We start from the raw sequence: 25,666 nt of genomic DNA, 5'->3' as shown, positions 1-25,666 counted from the left end.
TGGAAAAATAGAGGTAATTGATTAATTTTTCCTCTTTCTGGACTGAACACATCATGGCAAATAAAAAGACATCCATGGTACATATATTCCTTTCTCTTAACACTAGCAGTTTAGTACTTTGGCCGGCTGGTCTCCAGTAGGTTTGACTGTGGAGGAGCAGGTGTGCTCTTCCAAAGTGTCTTTACAAGTGTCTCAGTGGGGCTTTCCTCCCTCGCCTCCACGGGAGACAGCTCATCTGTTTAATCCTTATGTTTTAGTCAACCTTTCTTATTATGCAGACAGAGTTCTGAGGCTCAGCTGGATTTTGACTCTCAGAATGAATTGATGGGGCTCTTTGATCTTAACTGTGTTCTGCATCTGTTTCATCCTTCCTCTTAATGCATAGTCTTCCAAACTCCCATTCCGGCTGGAACTCTTAAAATAAATGGATAATTACACATACAAACAAAAATAGCTCTTTAAAACTATGCTACAAACTCCACTTTTCATTTTGGACTTCTCTCTCTCTCTCTCTTTTGTGATAGTAAATTTTCTTGAAAAATAAAAAACCCCCAAAGCAATTTAATTATATTACTCTGTAAGGGACCACCAGACTTGGGAGTATTGAACTAAGTGTGTATAAATGTGTGTGTGCTTTGTAGGATCAGACTTGCATAGAAAATAAGAACAACTGACCTTTTCCATTCAGTAAATTGTATGATAGATTACTATCTTATAAAAAGATCACATCAGAGCAAAAGGTGTACAACCTACTTAGAAAAATTTACCATAGAACTATATTCTTCTTTGCGATGGGAGTGAAGGAAACTGAATTGCAGAGAAAATCAGTTCGAATCAGAACTAATCCATATGGAGAATTCATTCTAGGTCACTGGATGCTAAAATAACATCATTTCTTTTCAACAAATCTTTAAAATTAAATGTGTAGGTTCTTGTGTGAGGTGGGAGTGGAGGAATGTTCAGGGAACAGCATGTATTGTTTGCTTGCCCACATTAAAGCATATAAAGTTATGATTAGTTCAACTGGAAAATATCAAGTTTTTATCTCAGTAACCTTTGAAAGTCTAATCTGGTATTTTGGAAACTGTATTAATTCTTTTTTTTATTTTTAATTCCCCATGAATCTTTGTTTATCTTGAAGTATACCATGATCTTGTGATGATAATGTAATGTCAAAGCTGTCAGAATAATTTCAGCGGAGCAAAAAAACTGATGTTTCATAAGAGCCAGAAGCCCTTGAGAGAGTTATGAAAAGGTCTTTTTTCTGAGAGGAGGAATATTGTCATATGACCTTCTAGTCTATTGAACATGTCTTTATCCCAACATAGATACACTAGAAGTACTAATAATTATTAGTAAAATGTCAGGATAAACATTTTCCTTAGAAACATTTATAGAAAAAATATATCAAGAAGTTGATCCCTAACCATAACCCTAAAATATTCCTATTTCTAAAGTACTTAGTGTTCTTTCACTCAAAATATCTCTCAAGCCTACATACGATACTCTGAACTGGGGAGATATTCTTCACTATTTTTGTACTCTCCATATGGAATGTGAGAATAACTGTGCAGGAAGGTTACCCAAGCCTTCCTGAGGAAGAACTACAAAGGTGGTGTTACTCCCCTCCAACCAGTCTTTCTTATCTTGTGGCCAGCTGGGGTATGCTTTCTGTATTTTTTGTTATTGTTTGTTTGTTTGTTTGTTTGTTAATACTGCAATTGGAAAGAAAAGTTCTAACAACCAGCTAAGCTATGTGCTCTCTCAATGCATTTCAGTTAGTTTCCTTGACTTTATTTGCTTCAGTTTATCTTACACACCTGACTGCTGTGTCCCTTCTATAAAACTGAGACAAATACGCCTATACTCTTAGTCTATAATGATTCTGTGCTGCCTGAACTTCTGAAAAATATAATGTTTGCCTTGCCTTCATGAAAAGGATCAACACAAACCCAAGTGTCATTTTTTCATGCCTCAGTGTGTGTGTGTGTGTGTGTGTGTGTGTGTGAGAGAGAGAGAGAGAGAGGAGAGACAGAGAGAGACAGAAAGACAGAAACAGAGAGACAGAGACAGAAACATAGACACATAGAGAAAGAGAGAGAGAGGGAGAGAGAGATTTACAAGTCTTTAAAAGTCTAGTTTGTGTTGGAATGATGTCTCTCTTGTTCACTGATTAACTAATTCCCAGGTTCATGCAGCTTCCCATATTAGAACTTATTTAAAAGATACTAAATTACTACCCATACATTCTTGTTTCCATCAATTCTGACCCATATTTATTCTTAATTTAACTTGCTTATTTCCTCCTAATCATAACTGGATAATTTACTTGAACTCCATTATTCTATCTAAATGTGAAAGGTGGTTTTCTTACATTATGTTCAAAAGAAGGAAGGGAAGAAAATATTTATATTGTGTGTCTTGGTGGAGATATAGTTCCTAACATTAACCCTTTATGGGCTCTCTGACCATACCTTTTGGTCTACGACTGCCAAATGTGGCCTCGATTCTTGAACATCTCTTGCACCCATAAGCTCCCAGAGAAACAGCCTCGGCTCCTAAGGCTATCTTATTTTTAAATGAACATTATGGATCATGAAGTCAACTTAGTAGCTCATAACCCTCTGAAAATCCATGGTGGAGTATAACCTTGGAACATTGCTGTCAGCAGCAGCAGCCTCACTCCACAGCCTGTTAGGATCCACTCCAGACCCGCTCAATCAAAATCTGCTTTTTAACATGATTCCCAAATGATTTGCATGATCATGGATGCTTGAGAAGTGCTGATCTATTGGATACGTATTACCAGTTGCTGTATGGACTTGCTCTGGAAAAAAAAAATTAGCACGTGGGGGGAAAAGGAAAACAGAAACTTTTCATACCCTAGAGCTGCGATTGACCACCTAATGAAGTTTAAAATTAACGATGATGACCATGACAATGCCACTGATGAGAGCACCCATTATAAAGTGCTCCCAAGTGCTGACCATTGTGTCTAGTGCATTAACTAGCCCATTTAATCATCACCTTTCCCCTATGAGTTCAATGTTTGTTTTACAGCTGAAGCAATAGAAGCCACAGGTTGCCTAAGATCTCCCCGTGGTAAAGCCAAGCATTCTGATGCCTAGTACAATAATTGGTAGTTGTACATTTTAAAAGTAGAAAAGACTATTTGTTTCAAACAGGGAGGAAATGCATCACTTGGAAGGTTACAATGAAGGTATTAATTGACATTTGTTTAGATAATGTTTATGATTAGCAATGAGTTCTCAAATTTACATATTTGAAAATACAAGAAAAGGTTTAAGTTTTAAGCCTACATCAGACTTTAAGGTGATAAGCTCACAATTTATTATATATTGGGTGTATGGGCTCTGTTGTATCTTGTGCCCCGTTAGAAGCCATTGGCTTTGCACATTCTGCTGGAAACTGAGCCTGGAGAGTAAACCGCCTGGCTGAGGACAAACAGTCATACATTTGGAACACAAAGAGAGGACTCCTTACTTGAAACGACTCCAGAATTGTACAAAATGTAGGAATGCAGTTTGTCTCTCGTGCTGAATTAAATCCTTTCTAAGGAAGACATCCTTTGAGAAAGGAGGTGTGGCAGGAATATCAACAGTTTGGCATTTATTGGGTGAGGAAAATTAACTCATGTAGCAAAAGCAGTTGAAAATAGCATTGAAACGAGAGTTCAAAGCAAAAGGTAGTGAGGTCATGTTACGTTTCAGAAACACAGCGCTGCGCATCCTGTGCATCAGCTGGGCAGACATAAGCTGGCAAATCGTGTCCATTAGCATGGGAAAGTGGGGGCTGTACAGGATTTTTTTATTTAAAAAGAAACTGAAATGTACAGGTTGCACATTTAAGTAGGAATAATGAAATGTCTTAAATGAAATTTGTTAATGTTTTTAAAGGATACGTAATATATAACAAATTCATACAAATAGCAAAGAATATACTATAAAGAGTATTTTTCTCTCCGCTACTATCCCCCAAGCCCCAGTTTCTCTGCTGAAGCAACCACTGTTAGAAGTTTCTTGTGTATTTTTCAGAGATATTCTCTAAATATAAAAACCACATGTATAAAATTCTTATTAAACAAAATGATCGCATAGAATGCACATGGTTCAGCACCATTCTTCTTTCCCTTAAAATCAATCATAGGAATGGTTTCATAACAATGCTTCTGCATTCATTTATGGCTATATGGTCTTCCACAGTACGGGCATGCCTTGTTTAACCAGTTACCTTTGGTGACTTTTTACATCATCCTCAGTCTTTTGTTATTACAAACAGTACTGCAACGAAGAGCTTTGTCCACCTATTATCAAACATGTGACTAAAGGTATTCTCTGGTCTTCACAAGGTCCTGATTGAATTGTACTATACAGTAGTTAAGCAATGAGGAAGAAATAACCAATTAGCCTGGGAAGGAAAGTAATACTAATAATTGCAAATGTTATTTACTACGGGGTAAATATTTGATAGTAGTCATTTAATTCTTATTGCTCTGTGGGGAAGTTATTCTTGTTGTTAATTATTTAGGTGAGAAAGCCAGGATCGGAATTGACCCAAAAAGCTTGATTCTGGATCCCTGGCTCCTATTGCTGGGCTGGACAGCTTCCCTGCAATTCCATTGCCTCTTTAGCAATGACAGAACATTTACTAGATACCGATGACGTAGTAAGCCATTGACATGTATTATTATTTAATGTTTCCAGGACCATTACAAGGTGTTGCTGTTTTTGTTTTTGTTTTTTTAAACTGAGCCTTAATGAGGTTTAACAACTTGCTTAAAGTGCCAGAGCCAGTAAGTGAGGAGCCAGGAACAGCACAGAAGCAGGGCGTCTGGCTCCTGCTACTACAGCATAACAGAGGCAGGAATGTAGGCATTTGAATTTACAACTAGCAGGCAGGACGGCAAAAATGACATGAATATACATATGAAACTTAATTGAACATATTCAAGTGATCAGAGGGATTAAGAAGGGCTGTACAAAGGGCCCGTGGTAGATGGTTTGTGGCACACGTCAAAAATCATCCGCAGCAGAGTGGGGCTTGGTTGTCTGTAGGGAGCCACATGGTTCTCCACAGACAGGGTTTTCAAGTCTAGGTTGCCCTGTTCTCACTGACTGCTCCCATCTTTACAAAACTCCACACCTACACATTGTATTCACATAATAAACATTTGTGGGGTGTGGCTCTGGCATGCCCTAGAGAAAGGTGATTCTTCTCTGAGTTGGAATTTGTGCCCACATCTTGCAGATGTGGTTCTTTATTCCTAAATTTTTTTTTTTTAATTAACAATTGTAATCATGTTAAGGCATGCTTTTGTAAAGAAGAAAATACTTTCTAATCCCACAGAACATTTTTTCTATTTGGTCTTCCTCCTTCCAATCTTTGTTCAAAGGTACTCAGTAATCAATATATGTACAATTCCGTATTCTGCTTCTTTCATTCAGTATAGTCACAGAAGTTGGTTTTCTCAGTCATCCTCATCACATAATGAGTGTGTATGAGTAATTGCTATAATTTCTTTAATAACTTCTCTCACTGGAGACATTAGGTTGTTTCCATTTTCTCTTATGGGTGCTACTGCAATGAAAAATTTTGAGTATGTAATCTATTTTATTCTCTTTGTATTTCCTAGGAGAAAACCTTTTGTTCAGTCAAAGAGTAAAGACCTTTTTCACTCATTCTAACTTTCTGAGTTTGAATTATTTTCATGGAAGCTAAGAGTGAGAGCATTATTGATACAACTTATTTTGTAGTCTTAGAGGAAATGTCTATTTTTAAATCTTTGCATGAACTTTTTTTCAGTATTTTAAATGATATAATTTGAGTGAATATATGGTAAGTAATATATAGTAATCAACACAGGCTTAATGAGTGACTTTTTTTGCATTGTTTAATTTTAAAAGTAAGTGGATTGGGCTTTGAGGACGATGGTATATACAATGAAAGTATTCATTCTTCATCATCAAGTATTTCTTGAGAAACTACTATGTGCTGAGCCCCATTCTAGTCACCAAGTTTATGGTGCTGAATGGGATGGGCACAGCTTATTTCCCGACACAACATTAGTAAAAACTCATATCTAAGATGTTTTTGTTCTTGACATTGTGCCACAGCACACTCCTGTTCGCTCACATTTCTGACTTCTTTTTCTCTTGCTTTTATGACATTTGACTCATGTCTTAATATCAGTGCAAGACATAAAGGAGAAAGAATAACTTACTTTCAGAAATATATATCTTCTAAAAATTCCTAAAACCATATCTTCCCCCCTCCCATCTCTGTGCTGGTAGGATTTAAGAAAACGTTTTATCTTTCTAGGATGAAACTATTTTGCCCTGTAGTTTGGGAATCCCTAAATCATCTGAACCCCATGGCATATATCTTATATTGCATCCAAACACACTTACCTTTTCAGCACTTAAGGCTAAATAAACCAAGTACAGGTAGTTCGGAACCTCCATTATAGGCATGTCATCATGTGAAAGTACAGTGTAAATTTAGGGTACATACAATGGTTAATGGGTACACTGTACTGTAACTGCAATTTTCACACATCGTGATAACCAGTCTATCTCTCAATTCAATATTGTTGTACAAATGATTGTTAGCTGAGATGCCCAAATTAGATTCTTATACTATTCTGTATAAATGTGATTTGAACTTGTATGTGAGGGTATATTCCAGAAGTGGAGCCTTAGAGAGTACTGTTTTCGATGAAAAAGAGATGGGTGGAAACAATAATATCAGAATATTATTTCCATGAGTTGACATAAGGCTACCTACCCAAGAAGCTGTCTCCTTTGGGTAACAGTCTGCCCTTAGATATTACTGAGGCAGCACAAAGGTGGGAAAAGAAATACAGAGGCATCTGAAAAATGAACTCTGATAGATTTTTTAAGATTTTTCTTAAATTTCTTGTATTCCATATCCTTAACATTGGGGTTGAAGTCCTCCCTTGTGCAACTTTGCACATAGCCTATTGCTTGCACTGAAACCCGAGAGACTACATGTCTGAGAGCCGAACCTGTTCTTGGTCCCAAATCAATCTTGTCACTGCTCAGAAAGCAACGCAAGATAATAAGTAGTATTCACCTGATTGCTCTCCTGCTCTGAGACAGCTGGTGACGCATGTCTTCCTGATAACCGGGAGTTTCAGATCCAAGGCAAGGATAAAGGCAAGCTAGGAGCTCGAAGAATCTCAGTTTGACAGTCAACGGCTGAGGAGAGGGCAGAAGGGATCGAATCTGTGACACGTGTGAGAAAGGAACAAAATCTATCTGCTCTGGTTAAAATGATTAGATGTCCCTTTGTCTGGCTTTCCTACAGCGGTTGACTGATTGTACCTGCCAGATGGCTAATATCATAATTAACAAAGTTGCTACTACATTTGCAAAGTTTAATCGAAAAATTTGCCAGTGATATGATGGCATTGTCACAAAGATCACAAGGGACACGGAGTCGACTTTTGCTCAAGGTGGAGTGGCAAAGCTGTGTAGGCAAGATGAGAAATCGGGAACTGGTGCAGCCAAAGGTATGTTTCTTTCATAATTCCACATCCTGGGATTTCTTAGTAAGATTTTTGTGTGATGGTTGGTGCGTTCTTTTTGGTTTCATGACCAGACTGATTCATAAAAAGATCCATATGCTCCTTGAGCATGTAGAGCATATTCTATGAAAGCTTTGAGTTTTTTGTTTTTTTTTTCCTTCCAAATCTGGAAATTCAGAAATATATAGTGAAGTAGCTTTCAATACTGAGAGTTTTGCCTGTTGTTGTGTCTAGCTAATCTCTGTCAGGTTTCAGAATAACTATTTGGCAACAACTATCAATTGAGCATTTACATTGTGTAGCATTGGATTTATTCTGCTCAGTATGGTAAATGCTATCGCTCTGCCTCATTCTATTGTGTCAACCTAGTTGCAGGAGTGAAAAAAAAAGCAAGTGTAGTTATAGAAGACATAGAGGTTCTATTTTAGTCTCAAGAAATGCTCAAAGTGAGGGACATGAGAACTGAAGTCTTGATTTTAATTAAACAAAGTAATTGTACTTTTTGACAATATTTTAAAAGACCTGTATTGCTTGAATTTATGTGCTCTCCCCCGATGTCATCCTGGCCGTGGACTGTTATACCTGTATTTTCTTTTCATTGTGATTTGCTTTGCTTGTTTGGATATTCAAGCTCTGGGGAGTTTCCCAAATTATAGCCATTACATATTGCTAATGAATGAACATGAATATTAGTGAGGAGAGACATGTGCCTCCGTGTATATGCCTATGTGCTTCCTCTGAGTTCAGAGACAGGAAAGCACATCAGGAAATATGCAGAAGGCATAGCCTGGCTTATTTATGCTGTGTCACACCACTGCTTTAATACCAAGGCAATCAATTTGCTATGTAATTGAAGATATATGTTAAGGTTCTTTTATTTTCCCTATATGGTCATCTAGGTCACTATATCATGGCAAATAAAGAAAGAAAGAAAGAAAGAAAGAAAGAAAGAAAGAAAGAAAGAAAGAAAGAAAGAAAGAAAGAAAGAAAAAAAGAAAGGAAGAAAAAGAAAGAAAACCCTAAAATTCATTTTTGCCCATTGTTGTTTGTCTTTTGTGTTAATAGCAGTGTTTAAACATCATGAAATAATTTTGGAAATAAATTAATTTATAGCACGTATATTTTTAACAAGTCCATTTAAACTTTCTCATGGTTTTATTCAGAGCTATAGGAGGTTAGAGAGTTTGAGTATCCTCATTTGAAAATTTGACAATCAGATTTCATATTCTCAAATTTAAAAAATGAATCCTTTCATGGGATTATGAATTTTAAAGCCCTTACATGTCCAAATAATGTTTTTTAAACTGCTTATTGAGATTTTGCTTAAAATTTGACTTAGATTTTTAATATTTTCTAAAATTGAATGGCATTAATAAGAAAGGCTGAAAGTGACATTTTAACTAATTATTTTATTATATTCCAGCATCATTTTCGTAAGAGTATGTTATTCTCATGATAGAAATTCTACTTTCGTTTGACTTTGCATCTCTCCCCTCCTAGTAACCAGCACATAATAAGCACACAATATATATTTGTCAAGTGAATGAATTAATGAATTTAAGTCTTTCTATTGCTATTCAAATATGGTTAACATTTGCTTCTGCCAAATCAATAACTTTTGTACATGGTAATCATTATGGACAGAAACAAGTAAATGAATGGTATAATCACAGACAATAGGGAGGATTAAATTCCTAAAATAATATAATGTTGTTTTAACCTAAACCTCCATAATGTTTTGTGTAATTGAGATTTGCTATTGTATAAACGCGGTTGGAGTAAAGAAGGTCTATGAGGATTAGGCAGGACTAGGAAAGTGCTTCACAGCTAATACACCCGTCCCTTTAAACAGGATTATCTCCTGAGATGTGTAGAAATGAACTCTTGTCAGAGTTTCAAAGGAATTAATATTTTTGGTAAAATGTGCTAATGTAAAGAGTTAGAAGATTAGTGATGCATAATGAAAGCAATGCATTCTTTTGCATGGAAATAGGAATGTAATGAATGTCCTGCAGGTGATTGGGGCTGTAGCAATTTTATTCAAGATTAAAGTTTGATTGACCTTTGTTAGGGTGATTAACCCTTCTGAAATTAAAAGCCAGAGCTGAATTATTCTGGCCAATTTAAATGCAAACATTGAACAGGTCGTATGTCATTCAAGTAATAATAATTTAAAACACCCCTTCCTATTTTAATTTTCATTTTTGCACATCTGAATGGGATGCTGTTTGGGAGGATCATAGCTCTGGCAAGAGCATCTCCATGGCAAAGAATATAGAATAATGTATAGATAATTGGGAGCACGTGGGAAGAATCCCAGGCATCACTCTCCTCATTCAAAACATCAAAACTACCGTCCCAACAAAAGCAGGGAGCCTGAAGGCAATCTGCACACACTGAAAATGCATGATCTCATTAGAATATCCTGAAAAGGTTAGGAAGTAATAACATTCTAATCCAATGCCAACCACCTAAACTGCATATTATATCCATGTTTAATCTACATGCTGTCTTCTGAAAATGGAGGCTCTTTGGTATGGTTGCTTATGAAGGTATTCATAAAAATTGATGGTTTTTGATGTCTGGAATTTTGTTTCCCATGATCTCTTATAGTCCATGGATATATTCAGTATTTCAATTATGTTAAAAAAATGTCATAGGAGAAACAAACTAGTTATTTACAAAGCCATTTAATGGTTTTGGTTTTATTTTTCTTCGTTAAATTATCTTGAAGCATTTGGAATGTTGCATATTCACATTGCTTCAAAAAACTGTTTCCATTTTTCATATCATATTAAATTTTTTTTATTACTAAGTCAGTGAGTATTTTTAGATTTTAGGTCCCACCACAGAGTGAATGCATCTTCCTTTTATGTGTCTGTGGACTATTAAAATGATAATAAAGGCTCTTTCCATTCCATGTGTAATTTATTTCTCCCTCTTTTCATCAAAGAATTCATTCTGAATGTGTCAAGGTAGGAAAGTCCAAAGTATTATAATGTAAAAATTAAGAAGCCTCAGGTGCTATCGTTTATTTTTGCACAAGCTTTTCATGTACTCTTTTAACATCCTTTTGCAAGATAAGTTTCTACTCCAGGCCTGTCAAAGATGAAAAACTTGTGATAGAGTGACTGAGATTATTCAGTTTGCAAAGTGGCTCTGGCATCCTCTAGAGAGCAGGATAATACCTTGCAGCATAGATTAATGATATGTTTAACTAAGATCTGTTTGCTATACAGATAATTTCCTAATTCTTAATCATGGCTAGAACTTAACTGCAAATTGTAAACAAATGCATGGTTCTGTACCTTGCCTGATAAACTATAGATTATTGGCTTTAGCTTTGGTACACTGAATTGTCAGCCTTTAAAAAAATCTAGTAGTTTCATGATAATACTTGTTTTCTTATTAAAAGTAATTTTCACTAAAAAGTAAAAACTACCACTAAATTAAATTCCTAAAATAAGCACTATTAATTCTTCAGATATAATTAAATAATCTTCTCTGATTTGATTATTCTTGTCTCACTTCTTACCAGAACTAAATGAAAATAATTTTTGGCATTAAAACTTACATTAAACACAACATTTTCTAAGTACAAAAAGCTAATGTGCCGAACTACTGACAACAAACATTCATTTTTATCTTGCCATTAATTATCAGCAATCTTTTCCATAAAAGAAAATCATGGCTCAAGAAGGAAAAATTCATATTGTCTTAGTGCAGAAAACAGAATTGCTGAAAGAGCAAAGACAAATAAGATTATATTTTGTTAGATCCCAAATCCAATCATTTGTTTTGCTTCAGTGTGCTTAGAAGACATTTTTATTTCTTCGCTGTCTTTGTTTCTGGCAGTCTGTCCCCTCTAATCCATCTTGTTCCAGACCTGATGTTTTCCCTCAAAGTTGTGAAATAACATTCTTTACATTAACAAGCCAAAATTAGTCTGTTTGATATTTTTACAACCACATATTTTGGAGTTCTTCTGTTTAAAAGGCAGGTTGCTTAAAAAGTGATCAGTGGTGTCATTTTATTCACTGTGAACTATTTGTGAGTCAGCAATTTAATTAATTCCATTAAAAGTTTCGAGTAGGCTGACCATGAGCAGTTTTGTCGTACCAGGCTAAAGAGAGCTAACAACTGAGAAATCCAAGGGTTTTCAGGGTTTTCTAAATCATTAATATTCAAAAAGTAGTCACCTATGAATGTTTCAAGGTAGTATTCTCTTTTAACAGACACTGATTCTAGAATTAGATTGTTTGGGTAATTTTTTGATCAAGTGAATTCTTTCTTATAATTTGTTTGACAAAATAATAAAAATACTCCAGAGACAATAAATATTCTGGTGTTACCTTTCCAGCTAATTTTGAAGGTTAGTTCCCTAGCATTAGTTTTCATGGGACGTGGAAACCTTCCAAATGTAGTGTAGTGGTGTGTGGCCTATTGATACGTTCATGCTATTTGCATCAAAATTATCACATCACCTCCACATATTATTTTGGAATCCAGAGAACTGCTTAATAAGATACCTTTGACTAAAATTCCTTTAGCATTCGTATTTCTGGAGCCTTCACTGACTGACCTTTATTCGGTTTCAATAGGTATTTATTTATTGAGTACCTCCTATGCTCCAGGTATGCCCTCCAACCCAGGGAAGTGTCTATGAGCCATGTTTTATGGATCAGAAACTGAGGCTCAAAGCGGGAGAGTGTTTGACAGAAGTCAGACAGCCAGTAGTCAGTGGCCCGGCATAACTGGAAGCTGGTCCCATATTTTAAGACCTTCTTCATTAGAGCTATCTTCATAATACTTAAAGATTTCCACTTCGCTGAAACTTGAAGACTATGAGCACAGGATTTTTAGATGAATTAAAACACTTTCTCTAGACTAAAAAATTTACTAAAATGAATTACTTGTCTACTGATTGACATCTAAGGAAGTAAGAGAGGAGTGGGTTAGAAGGCCAGACATTATTTACTTCCTCCTTCATCCAGTGACCTGGACTCAGTTGGCTAATTTCGTGGAGACCAGAAATTGTACTCCCCAAATATTTATCATTAGGATCTTCTAAACATTGTCTTTAAAGTGTTTGTGCTTACATACCTTTCATCTAAAATTTGTAAATAATGATGTTGAACAGTGTCAAAGTCAGACCATCGCTCTCTACCTCATAGACTTTCATTGGCTGAGTAGTTTGTCAAGCCATTGATAAATGTGCCTTCACATTTTATAATTGCTGCTTTTGAAACTGGATATGAGCACAGAGTCCGTTAGATTTCTGTTCCATAGTATATTATTTATACTAAATGTGTTTAAAGGAATATGTTTTCAATAAATATAAGAAACAGAAATGCAAGTTATATAGGGTTACTGCGACATGTAAAAAAGACATTATGCCATTTGAGAAAATAATTTTGGTTCTTACTTCTTGATTTTTATGAGCACAAAATAGTTAACAAATGACCCTAAAAGTAAGCCTCTGCAAAATTAGCCAAAGAAGTTCCAAACGTTTGAAATTGACAAATTTTCACTTGGACACTGAGTCCACTTTTTGAAAGTTGATTTTTTTGGTCTATAAGCTCTCTGAGCTTGGCCCAGAGAAGTGAGAAGGTCTAAATCCATCTCTGTATTTACTCACAGGCCTAGAAGAGTGCCTGATACATGGTGGGTCTAAGAAAATGTTTGTTAAATTATATTTAGAGGGGCACTAGACTCTATACTTCATTATAAATGCCTTGTATTGGCACTAAGAAATAAATCTAAGCTTTAAAGTCTGAAAAGAAAAAAGTTGAGATACACACACACATATGTAGATATAGATATGGATATGGATATAGCTATAGATATATATGTATTTCCATATATATTTCAGAATGCTTTTTTAAATGGTCCATTTTTCTTTTACTTAGCTTTTACTCTAGGCCTATCAGTCTCATCTCACCCATAATTGTTAGTCACTAGTTAATCATTTATAACTTACCAATAGTTAAACTGGATTTTGACTTGATTAGAATATTTATTTATTAAAAAGTTTATTTGTTTATTTTTCTTTAGAGAGAGGGGAAGGGAGGGAGAAAGAGAGGGAGAGAAACATTGATGTGAGAGAGAAACATGTACCCATTGCCTTTGGTACCTCCCCTGACTGGGAACTTAACCTGCAACCCAGACGTGTGCCCTGACCGGGAATTGAACCAGCAAGGTTTCAGTTTGAGGGATGATCATCCAACCAACTGAGCCACATTAGCCAGGGCTTGATGAGAAAATTTAATCAAAATAATCAGATTGGTTTATGTTTAGAGAAAAACAGGAAAAATAATTCACAGTATTCATTTTGAAATAAATAAAAAAATAACCAAAGGATATTGTGTAGAATCAGGGGAGTTTAAGAGTATTTGCAGGAAACTAAGAAACTACTGTTGTGAGTCTAACTGCAGATGAGTACTTCACAGCAGAGAAAACTGGAGTGTGTAATACAAAAAGACACATTGCGAGCGTCTTCCATAAGAGATGTGAGGCAAGATGGAAGAGCAAGTTTGACCAACATCTCTTCTAATGATATAAATACTCGAAAATTCATTAACCATTTGAGTCCTGCTTGATGATGATGATTAAACCATTAGACAGATGTGAATCAACTTTACTATGTGGAAACATTGAGGAAAACATTTATGAAAAATACGATCCAATTTCTGAAAATATAGACCAATTAAAGTTTAAGATTTAATTTAGGAATTTTTACTCTGTCTGCATGATGTATATGTTAATGATAATTTCTCTCCCCTCATTCTTCATCATCATAAGTAAAAGGAGATTTTTACTTATTGACATATTACTGAAAAATCTAGCTTTTCTCCAAAATTACACATTTTTTGGCATAAATGTGCCTAATTACCTGAATTCAGTTTTGATTAGCAGTGTTAATTGATGCAGCTGCGGATGGTATCTATTTACCTAAATTACCATGTGCAAACAGCAATATGTCTGGAAGTGAATATGCTAAACTGAAAATACTAATTAGCTAAGACGGATTGTTATTCAAGTCACATTGTGGAGCTTTCTAATGAAAGCCTGGATGTGTCAGGGTTTTATGATATTCAGACAGAAATGTCTATATTACATATGATTTCTAAATTTAATTCATAAGAACAGATGGGATGTCAGCCAGGGTTCTTCTGCCTTATTCCCGTATTAATGTGAATATTTTACTCAACTGGAGATATAGTCATATGTTTTTTGTAAGAAACTCATCATGTGCTTTGACAATGTGCCAACCCCATGCATTCAGTCAGACTCATGTGTTTCTTGACCAATATACATCCCAGATTACATCCAGCTACTGTCCCAAAGATAAAAATAAACCACCTTGTAAATTTAATCACATCAACTATCTAATTTAATGAGATCTAATAGCAGGATGGTTAAACAGACAGCTTACCCGGAGTCGTATTTTATGGGTGTTTTCTTTTTCTATCACAAATTAATAATAAAGTTTGATCATAAGATTCCTAAGAATCAATGAGCAACTCATAGGGCTACAAGGGGAGTTCTCATTGCCTTCAGATTGTTTCATCTTTAATCATTTAAAAATAGATAGCAAAGCAGTGCTTATTTTAAAGTACCAGTTTTAAAAGCTTTACAAGTCTTTCCTGTATCTTTGGCTCCCATTAGCTTTGCCCTAAAGTATAACTTGCTTTGCTTAAGGTTTCTTTCCAAAGAAAGCATTAATCTTTTACCATCTGCTCTGGCACTCGGCACTCATTAACGGCAATGTGACTTAGAGATACCCAAAGATTATAGTACAAATCTTTCACATCATATAGTGGAAAAATAATGGACCCATCTTTCCTTTCCCAAGAGGCTGAAAAACTATGCTTGTTGTGTAACAAGCCTCTTCTTCCCAAAGGCTGTGAAAATAAGGCCTCTTGACTCAAACTTAAGAGTCTAAGATCCCTTATTAGATATTTTAAGATGCCACGAGCAAAATGGGGATAATTTTCATGATGTAAATTTGAACATAATTATAGTTTGGCATATTTAATTTGGGTTTAAGTGAGGCTTATAATTACCAAAAATTGAATTATATCAATTATGCTAATTTCTGTCCCCAAAGTTTTGTGTAATTTGGGTTCCCTAAGATAAGTTTAAATCCAGCAAAATTACAATAGAATCTAATATTCTAAATAAAAAATTTGTGAAAATGACTTTTTACATCCTAGCTACAAAAATATTCAAGTACTGTTCACTGGCCCAGGAAAACATGAAGTGCTTGAAATAGCTTGAATCTAAGTGGATAAAAGGGACATTAAGTCCTGCTTGGACCATTTGTGTCTTATTTTCTGTATCAATACCAGGCATGTCATTGCTATTTACTGTCTAATCAATGAAGTTTATCCCCGTGTTTTTACAATAAAATTAGTGTGTATTATAGTGATGATTACTTAATAATATGCTTTGAAAAGTCACCTTCAGGATTGTCTTGTCTTGATTATCCTCTTAGCTGTAGCCTTTCGAAAATGCTTAATGTAAAATTCCTTTATTCTTGCAATTCCTTTATTCTTGAAAACTTGAAAGGTTTATTTCCCAGTGGTTATAGGTAGTTTGCTGAATGTCCCGTGGACAGCCTAAGAGAGTTCGCTATCATAAACACAAAATGTGAGTGTGTGTCCACATGCATTCATAAAATCACCTAAGCAAAGAGTTGAATTTAGACACTAGAGTCAGCCAACCAGTTTGATTATTGGGTGTGTTTACTTTCGGTGCTGCTGGGTTCTCTAAAACAACTGTGAAATAAATGTAAGTCTGTTTTCAAAGCATAGATTAAGTAAAAATCTCCACCATAAATTTCAGCTATCCATTCTAGTCATGTCATTTGGAACACTCTTTTCTTACCATGAGATTCTCTAAATATTTCAGTGAATTTTTTTTTGTCTCTGTGTGTAGATGTGAACTTGTTTTGTGTCAAGATTTTTAAAATAATCTTTCTTGACATGAGCATTTTCTACACCGCAGACTTTAAAATGGGAAAAGAGGTCAGTGATGCAAAATGTGAAATGAAGTTAAGGATTTTTATCAGACATCCCAATGAATTGTCTTTAGGCAAATCACTTAACTTTAGTGTGCAAATTAGTTAATTTTAAGGATAAATATAGCTATCTCTCTGCTTTATAAAGGATTTATCACTGTGCCCAAGGTTCAACGGATCTGTAAATGAAGTGTATGAATCTTTTCTTTGAACTCTAATTGGCATGTGGGGAAAGCAGGTCAGACTGAGTTAAAGACTGAGGGACTTAATCCTTTGAAAAAATTTTTGATTTATTTTATTACTTCTAAGTACTGTTAATGTATTCTAAGATTAATTTGACTCTGCTTCCTGTATGCTGATTTCTTTCAAAAGGATAGATTGTAGGCTCCCTGAGGGATATCTTTAAGTTATTTATTTATTTAGTTTTTTAGAGAGAGGGCAAAGGAGAGAGAGAGAGGGAGAGAAACATCAATGTGTGGTTGTCTGTCATGCACCCCCAACTTGGGCCATGGCCCACAACCCAGTCATGTGCCTTGACTGGGAATCGAACCAACGACCCTTTGGTTTGCAGGCTGGCACTCAATCCACTGAACCACACCAGCCAGGACTCAGTTGTTTAAGTAGTTTATTTTTTATCGTATTTTTTCCATGTCAAAACTTCCCTTCTGCCTTCACAGAGTTTCCTCCATAAGAAGTGGTGTGCACACAGTAGGGGCTCTGAAGACAACCCTTGGTTAATAATCATGTCCGTGAAACCAATTTATAATTCTCAGTAACCTACATTATGGGATACTGTGTTGTACTGTAAATCCTTTAAAGACAATTTTTTAAATGTAAAGCTCCTGGTTGCTTTCAAACAGTTGCATATTTTGAATCAGTTTGTGTTCTGGTCAAAGGAACCCTAATATTTCAAAAAGGATAAGACTCATTTGAACTTGCTCCCTAAACCATGTAACATATGCTACTGTTGAATTAATGCAAATTTTAAATGAATGTGATTTGAATTGGTAAGCAGGCAGCCCTAAATGCATATTTTGCCTCTGTTATTCACCAGCAGTGGGAACTTGGGACATTTTCTTAATACTTTTGGATCTTAGCTTACCCATCTGCAAAAAAGAGTTAATAATACCTATGTAGAGTGTGTTAGGGTGAAAAAACTACATAATGTATATAAATGCCTTAACCCAATGCCTACCATCAAGTTGACACAATATGTAATAGATACGTGTAATTACTGTATAAAATACAATGGCTCTGCATCAAAAACCAACAGAGGCAATTAGAGAATTCATTTTAATGTGACATTTATTAACTCAAAGTTTTATATAGTAAAGTGATTTGAATTTACCACCAGTATATATAAGCTCATTTTTTCCCAGGTAAATGTGTTTACATGCATGTAAACATATCGTTTATATAAGAACAAAATTAAATACCTGTTTTTTCAAGGTATGTGGTATATAAACTTCTGGCATTTTTCTTTTCTAATAATTTCTTACAACTATATAACACTGAATAGCTCAAAAATAATTCTTTACATAGTATCATATGTAATCTTCACAGTACCAGGATAGGGCAAGTGGCATTATATTTTTCCTTGTAAATGGGGTTGGCAGAGATGTTAAGTGACTTACCCAAAGGACAGGGAAGAAATGAAGGTAGGAGAATACACTTGGACTCTTTTTTCTAGACTGTTTAGGAAAAAGAAGCTGATAATGCTTTTTCTCCATGCAGTACTGGCAAAAGTAATGTGTCAAGTGAATATTACTACATTTACATATAGGGCCCAGTAATAAGTACATTACGAAATTTAAGACATTCTCCAGGTTTTCACAGCAGGGGTAGAATTTGTTTTTCCTTAGCAAACATTATTAAGATATTCTGATTCATTGCATTATTCTCAATAGTTACACAATGTCATTTTTAATGTTATTACAAAGGTTTGTGTGGAAATGGGTGGGCTATATTTGGAAAAGCCAGGACCAGGAACTTGGGTCTCTTTCAGGCCCAGAAAAAGGCCCAGAGGTCTAAACATGGGCACAAGTGTAGGGGTTTCTTAAGAAATTAGCACCTGAAGCCAGATTACAGAAAAATCTATTCTCTCATATAAGGAGCTAGTCACAGTAGAGGGAAAATAACCCAAGGAAGCCTTTGCATCTATTTCTAATTTTTTATATTGGTAAAAAAACATTTCACTCACTCAACAAAACTCTTACAAATATCTTGTATTTGTGAGGTATAACAAAAAGGACTGTAAGAATATGAGTACAAGACCTGGCACCTGCAAGGATTTTAAATAACTATCGTTAATAAAAGATATATCATGATATACCTTTTCTAGCAACAACACTATAGTTTAAGTGGCAAATTCTTCATCGGACATTAAGTAATGCATTTATTCATTCAACAAACATTTCTTTCTCCCTGCACTGGTTAGTGGAATTCAAATGTGGTCTTTGAAAACAGATGACCTGGGTGTAGGTCACTGGTGGTCCACTAACTAATTATGCAAATCTTCAGCGTGCTTCTCTGAAAAGTAGGGTTGATCACAATAAGACCGATATAGGGATTCACAATATTTGTAAGTCACTCCCCACTGTGCAGGGCACTCACAAGTGCTAATTATTTCATGAAAATGAATGTTCCTTCCACTGAAGGGACGTAAAAGTGTTTGGAATGGAGATACACACAACTAGAGCAACTGGAATGGCATGGAAATAAGTACAATCTCACATGGTCCAGACTCCATAAGGCCTGGAAGAATTCAGAAATAGGAAAAGCCTCTTAGAGAAAGGGAAAACAGTAGCAAAAATACTTTCTAAGCAGTGTGGTGTCTACATTCCGCTTCTGTTCAGTGTATGGAGCATGAAGAGCATCTCCCTGGAGACGACTGTTAATTTAGGAACCTACAACATCTGTAGAATTTGAACAGGACCAGAGCCCAAAGCCCCCCCAAAACACATTGAACACGATTTCCTATCCAGCGTGGCTGAACAGGGTAACATCCATTCCTGGATTGTGATTCATGAAGTACATGGACCTAATAGACACTGGGTTATTGCCTTTTGAGACAGCACGCATGGTAGAGTTTTGGTGTATTTGGACTTGTTCAGGGTTCTTATGTCCAGAAATTCCAAATTAGATTTTTGTCGTTAGCTTGTCAAGCTCGTCTTAAGCCCACTTAATGAGATCTGCCGGTGGAATGTCTTTGATGTTCTGTGGCCTTTCTGCTTAGTCTCAGCTACTCTCAACTGTGGCTGAGAAGTTAATGAAGTTACCACAGTGCTCGCTTGTCTGCGGCTTTTGAAAACACACCTCATATGTGTTTGGGTATTTAAATTCTGTTTTCTAGCTTTTAGGGTTTATATCCTCGTGGTGCATTCAAGTGCTATGGAAATAAGACCAGATGGATGTGACAACCAGCCATTCGGGAAATTACATACACATTACATTTCAGAAAACCAGTGTACATATGTCTATCTGGATGCGCTCATATGCCAGATTATTTTTGTTGCATCCAAATGGTTGGGATTTCAGTGAAACCATTACCTCAAATGTCAGCTTGAGAATTCCTTTCAGAGGAAAAGCATGGACCTGCAGTGAGCTGTTTTGTCAAATGTGGCTAACTGTGGGGACAAAGGAAAAGTCACAGCTTTTTTCAACCTTCTTTTAGTTTTCTCCATCATACTCATCACTACAGACATTATATTATAAATTGGTTCAGTGTCTGTCATTTCCCTAGAATGTAAACTCTATAAAAACAGGTGATTTTTTTTTTGCCTTGTTTAATACTGCATAGTGCTTGGCACATAGTAAGCATGCTCTATGTGATAATGAATAAATTGAATATGATGTGGCCCTGGCCACGTAGCTCAGTTCATTAGAGCGTCATCGGCGTATGCCAAGGTTGTAAATTCAGTCTCGCTCTCTCCTTCCCTCTCTCTGTCTCTCTCACATCAATTTAAACTTGCTTTTAAAAATTGGCTATGACTGGATAATGAAATGGTATTTAATTCCCCTTTGGACTAAAACCAGCCTAACATGGAAATTTTCTTTTGTCTTTTAAATAATGAACATATAATTGTGAATAATGATGATAATGACCATCATCATGCCTAGTGCTTATATAATGTTTACTATGTACCAGGCACTGTTCTAAGCACTCAAAAACCTTCAGTGTGGGGGTATTATTCTCCCTATGTTATGGATGGGGGATCTGCAGCACAAATACTTGGACAGGACAGAGGCCAAAATTCAGAGCCACCTTCCTGCTCTTCTACATCTCACATGTTATTTTAAAATGTGGCTTCCAGGATTTAAAAACAAATTATCTCAGGAATTTATCCACCTTTTCAATTAGCAAAAATCATCTATCAGTTTGGAGCTATATTATTTTTTATTGAATTTATTGGGGTGAATTGGTTAATAAAATTATGTAGGTTTCAGGTGTACAGTTCTGTAATACATCATTGTGCATTCACCACTCCAAGTCAAGTATCCTTCTGTCACCATTGATTGCCCATTTACCCTCTTGTACCTCCCCCAACTCCTCTTTCTCTCTGGCTATCACCATACTCTTGCCTGTATTTATGAGGGTGGTTTTTTGTTTGTTTGTTTGTTTTTTGCTTAATCCCTTTACCTTTTTCACCCAGCCTCCCAACCCCCATCCCCTTTGACAGCTGTCAGTCTGTTCTCTATGAGTCTGTTTCTATTTTGTTAGTTTATTTTGTTCATCAGATTTCACATATGACTGAAATTACATGATACTTGTCTTTCTCTGACTGGCTCACTAAATATGCTATTCAGTTCACCCTGGTGGTGCAATGGCGATTACTCCTATTTAACGCTGAGAAGTAGGAATCTGAAGAGGCAATCACTTTTCCTATTCTCTGTTACTCTCTTCAATGAATTGCCTACCTATTTGATCTTCTGTGGAAAAGGGAAAAGAAGACAGACTAGATGGTAAATGCTAGCTGAAATGTGTTCATAAGCCCAGAGAATATTGTCAAGCTGGGTGGAAAAATTGGTATTGGGGACTCTGTCTTGATTTACTCATGGTTCCTCTAGTTTCGTTCTTCCCGATGCACATGGTGACAGAGGCTCAAATTTAGATTTGAGGTCAAAATATATTATAGAACTTATTGCGACAAATGTGCTTGCCCAATTGGGCTTCGTTACGCTTACACTAAAGATTAGTTTCTATACCTGAGCACAGACCTCCCATAGTGGTATAGGTTTTGTCCCAGGTGAGTCACAGAAGAAATGGAAAAGCCAAAATAGAATTGTAAATTCCCTGAAATTTGTTGAAAATAACCTCCAGATACATAGGTAGTCAAGGAGTATACAGTATGTAGAATACACAGTAATGGCTGATACATCTTCAGAAGAATAGCACAAGGACCATATCTTCACTAGAATTGGGAATTATGTTAATTACCTGTCTATCTCCCTGAAACCTTTTCTATTGTCCATCCATTGGTATTATCTTACCAATTCATTTCTGTGATGCTTCCTGCAATCAGTTCAGGAGCCCAAAGTAATCTTCCTGCATCCTTTCTTCTCCTGAATTTATCAGTTCCATAAAATTCCATTTAAAAATGAAATAGCTTTATTTTGAGCTCACATAATTCTATTGGTTTATTTTATATAGTATATATTTATATGCTATACAATCTTGATATTACCTAATATGGTAGGATATCAATTCTTGCCCCTACTACCTGAATGAGATAATTCATGCAAAGTGCTTAGCAATACTATTACATGATTTTAAAAAGGTAATAAATGGCATCTATTATTAGGCACCAATTACCTATAAACATATTTATATACATTGGAAGAAAATCATAGAAATCAATTTTTCACAAGATCTTTTGGATAAGACCATGATTATTCCCATTTTGGGTCAGATAAAACAAAACCATATGTTTATATTATTTTCTTGGACTTCATAATTAATCTCTAGTCTGCTTACCCATAACTTCCCTTTTATATATTATGAAACCAACTCATTTACATCTAACAATCATTACCATCATCATCACCATGATAACAGTATCTCCAAAAAAGCACTATTAATATTTACAGAGTACTTTATAGCTTATAAGGCACTTCATTTATGTTTTCTTCTTTCCACAACCCTTCATAGTTGACATTGCAAGTAGAGAGGATACAAATCATGTTGCCAAAGTGGGATAGATCTAGGATTAAGAGTTTTATTCTCAGATGGTACATCACAATGATAAATGGGATATTTGTGCAATTATTAGCACAGCATAAAAATTTTAATAACACCTGCAGCCATGTCCTACCTTCAGAGAACACATTTTGGAAAGGACTTTTTGAGCTAATGAGTCATGGAACTTGACCTTAACAAATGTAGACATTCTCTCCTGTGTCTCTTCCCCTCTATCCTCTAGTTAGTAACTTCGGAAAGGGTTTTCAGACATTGACTTCCAACTCTTCTAGAAGGCAAAAAGGCAGATAGGTAAATCAGGGAATAGGACTAGGAATATTGCTTTTTCATCAGGATTTTAATATTCTAAGGCCAGAGATATAGCAGATTATGAAATATTTTAGAGCAGCTTTAAACTTGTAACAAAATTAAGAGCGAGGTACAGAGATATCCCATATACCCCTCTGCCCTCACATGCATAAATATTCCCATTATCAACTTCACTCGTCATAATGGTATATTTGTTACAAAAGATGAACTTACATTGACATATAATAATCATCCATAGTCAATAATTTAGAGTTCATTCTTGGTGTTGTACATTCTCTGGGTTTGGACAAATGTATAATGACAATACCCACCATTATAATATAATACAGAACATTTTACTGCCTTAAAAATCTTTGTGCTCTGCCTATTCCTCTCTCCCTGCTCCCCACCCCTAGCAACCACTGCATCTTTTTTCTGTGCTCATAGTTTTGCCCATTCCAGAATGTCGCATAGTTGGAATCAAAGAGTAGGTAACCTTTTTGATTAGCTTCTTTCACTTAGTAGTGTCTATTTGAGATTCCCTTATGTCCTTTTATGGCTCCATAGTTTGTTCCTTTTTAACACTGAATAATATTCTACTGTCTGGATGTACCACAGTTTATTTATCCATTTACCTACTGAAGGACACCTTGGTTACCAGGTTGTGATGAGGAAAGAAATCCTAAGGATGAACAAATTCTGCTCATTAATGTTTCTAATACTGCAACATTACTATGATTTCACGTCAATACTCAAAATCTTGACAGTTCTAGAGCTGAAGAATAGATGGATGGGTTTTACAAATTATTTGTGTCATTGGATAGGATGAGAAATGGGAATGTGCCGGTTTCTTATTTAAACAACAGATCACAAGGTGACGAAACATTCCAGATAACAGGAAAGACTTATCTGTGGGTGCAATGCTGAGTACTTACTCATCGCAGACACAAGAGGAAGTGGGAAATGGAAGAGGCTGATTTATGTGAAACCGAAAGAGATGTGCCTCAATCATTATTATCAATTAACTATTGTTATTTTTCCATCTATGGAGGGTCAAAAAAAAATAACTTTCTTTCCACCTTTCTAAATTCTTCTGGCTGGGTTAATAATTATGTTAACATGAGAAAGATAATAGGAGAAAATATCCAAAATTTATTATGGATGTACATACAGGGGTGCCATAAGATATGATACCAGAAACCACCTTAGGCCTCTGAGGTTTATATGCCATTCTGGACAAAGGAGAGGGAGGAGAGGGTTTGGGATTTCAAAGGGAAAACAGTCAATTCACAGGTAGACGAGAAAGTGCAAATATGTCATAAATAAATTGTTGCTGGGCCACCCAGAAGCAATGGACAAAAAGGGGGGCGGGGTCCAACAATAGCTTTGATGGATTTGTTCCTGTCTGCCACACTCAGTTTATAGTTTGGTGCTAAGGTGATGCTCCCTTTCTTTAAGCGGGTTTTCTATCTGAATTGCTTTAGATAGGTAAGGGGGGGGAAGGTTTCAAGCTTCTTTCTGAATTTTTGTTTCTTAATAACCAGTTTAAAATCAATATCCCAAAGGCAAATTTGGGGGTGGTAAAACTTCGGTCCACATCACATCATAGATGTCATCTTCATCCTTGAAGAGCTTATATCTTAGGTAGATGAACATCACTGTTTTTGCTAGCTTATTTTCTTAATCCTTGAGAATATTTGAAAAAGGTGTGTGTGTGTATGTGTGTGTGTGTGTGTGTGAAGATTTACTCTTTCGTGTCTGTTTTTATCACGGTAATGTTTGTGTCAAAGTAAATTTTTGTTACTTTGACTATTTTGTGGCAGTGGAAGTAAATAAAAATATATTTTGACCACAAATAAAACAATTGGACAAAAATTCTACTACCTGAATTTTAAAAATAACCAGTGGAGGTTGACCTAAAAGGTATATTTTTATTTTTATCAAGTTCTTAACAGACTTCAAGATCTGGAAGAAGAAACTTTGGGAAGAATGCTTGGGAACATAAATAAAACAGAAAAAAGATTTTTAGAGTTTGCAAGAAGACAGGCTGCCCAATGCCTGGCTATTCACTTCGAATAATTTTAAACTCTGAAAACATCTGGCCATCATTAGCATTCTGTAAGAAGTCCGAATATCCTTATGGGAACAAATTGTTAGAGCCTTAAATCCTCTTTGGATTGCAGAAGAGAACATGTTTTACCTTATCCTGTGACTGATAGAGCTTTGAGAATACCTTTGTATACGTTTGTATTTATTTGATTTGTGCGACTGGCCCTTTCCCGGCATAGCTAGAAGAAACCATTCTCAGAAGGCATGCAGGCAACCAAAATATTTTCAGATCCCAGAAGCCAAAGAAACACTAGCTTTGGGTTTTATTTACTGGCATGTATGTTTCTAAACATTTTTAAAAAACTGGCCCAAAAGGGCAATAAACTAGGCCTCTATTAGTGTTAGCAGGTAAAAAAGATGAGCAGCAAAGGACATTCAACAGGAATGATCTGCAAATGATGTCTGTCTCAAGGCCAGTGGTCACTGAGTTAAGTTTAAACAGAAAAGGGGAAACATACAGTAAATATCCTGTGTTCATACAAAG

General features: G+C 35.6%; 1 long non-coding RNA gene across 4 annotated transcripts in view; it reads left to right on the top strand.

Moving 5' to 3' along the window:
• Positions 1–25,666, top strand: part of LOC150011211 (uncharacterized) — a 112,179-nt gene that overhangs the window by 20,540 nt on the left and 65,973 nt on the right. For 3 of the 4 annotated variants that reach the window (XR_016510649.1, XR_016510650.1, XR_016510652.1), the window contains exon 2: positions 7,348–7,552. The exons of the other annotated variant lie outside the window; for it this stretch is intronic. This is a non-coding gene — a long non-coding RNA (uncharacterized LOC150011211). The remainder of the gene's footprint in view (positions 1–7,347; positions 7,553–25,666) is intronic. 4 annotated transcript variants of the gene reach the window in all.

This window comes from Furipterus horrens, unplaced genomic scaffold, assembly GCF_987537825.1.
Source record: "Furipterus horrens unplaced genomic scaffold, mFurHor1.1.pri manual_scaffold_4, whole genome shotgun sequence".
Taxonomy (NCBI): Eukaryota; Metazoa; Chordata; class Mammalia; order Chiroptera; family Furipteridae; genus Furipterus; species Furipterus horrens.
This window is presented reverse-complemented; position numbering and strand designations above follow the sequence as displayed.